The sequence below is a fragment of the Limulus polyphemus genome, unplaced genomic scaffold, assembly GCF_000517525.1.
Source record: "Limulus polyphemus unplaced genomic scaffold, Limulus_polyphemus-2.1.2 Scaffold554, whole genome shotgun sequence".
Taxonomy (NCBI): domain Eukaryota; kingdom Metazoa; phylum Arthropoda; class Merostomata; order Xiphosura; family Limulidae; genus Limulus; species Limulus polyphemus.
Genome location: NW_013666164.1, coordinates 43233 through 44189, shown reverse-complemented (window position 1 = coordinate 44189; position 957 = coordinate 43233). Strand labels below are relative to the sequence as shown.

Here is a 957-nt window from a genome sequence, read left to right as displayed (position 1 = left end):
ATTCACTTTCATTTTATTCTCGGTAAATAACTGTTAGTATAAAAAGGTGTATATGTATATATATATACAGTAGTAGTAGGATGTTCATCATAGCAATATCTGATGAAAAAGCCTTCTCAGAAATATCTGACTGCATAATCCAGGACACAAGTGAAGAAATGATTGAATTAAAAGAGGTCAGGACACAACCCTGTTTCATACCATTAGAGATGTCAAAGGTGTCTGATAATTCACTCATTTAGAAGACTTCACTTATCATGCCTTCATGGAAGAGCTGAGTGTTATTGCCATACGTTATGGGGCAGCCAGATTTTCTAAGGATTACCTGTAAGTTGTCCGTGTTGAGTGTATCAAAGGCCTTTGTGAGATCAATGAATATCATGTAGAGGTTCATGTTCTGTTCTGTGCATTTTGCCTGCATGTGCCTCACTACAAAAGTCATGTTACACCCAGGTCGAAAGCCACATTAAGCTTTAAGTAATATGTTCTTTGATATGTTTGAGATGAGTTGGTTTAGAAATATGCTTGCCAAGATTTTGCCTGTGATGGAAAGAAGGGAGATGTCCTAATGGTTGTCACAGTCAGCATTACTGCCTTTATTCTTAAAGAGTGGAATAATAGTGGCATCCTTAAAGTCCTTTGACATCTCCTCTACTTTCTATACACTGGATAAGATGTATAAGATCTCAATGGTTTCAGGGTTGGCAGCTTTATAGATATCAGCCATAATTTCTTATCAGGAATTTCTAGTGTTCATCTGGCTGATAGCTGTCTTGGATTTGCACATAGAAGGAGGCAAGTTTATGTCCTCTTTAATAGGCTGTTAAAGTACTTGTTCAATTGATTTTGGATCTACTAAAGATGATTTGTTGAGTTAGACCATTGAAATATTCTGTACAATGTTGAGTGATACCTGTCTTGTCCTTGATAAGTGTGGTACCATCTGAAGGTAACAAC

General features: G+C 36.7%; 1 protein-coding gene across 1 annotated transcript in view; it reads right to left on the bottom strand.

Moving 5' to 3' along the window:
* The window catches only part of LOC106459065 (kinesin-like protein KIF6), a 38775-nt gene that overhangs the window by 7253 nt on the left and 30565 nt on the right, over positions 1–957 (bottom strand). The gene's annotated exons all lie outside the window — the stretch shown is intronic.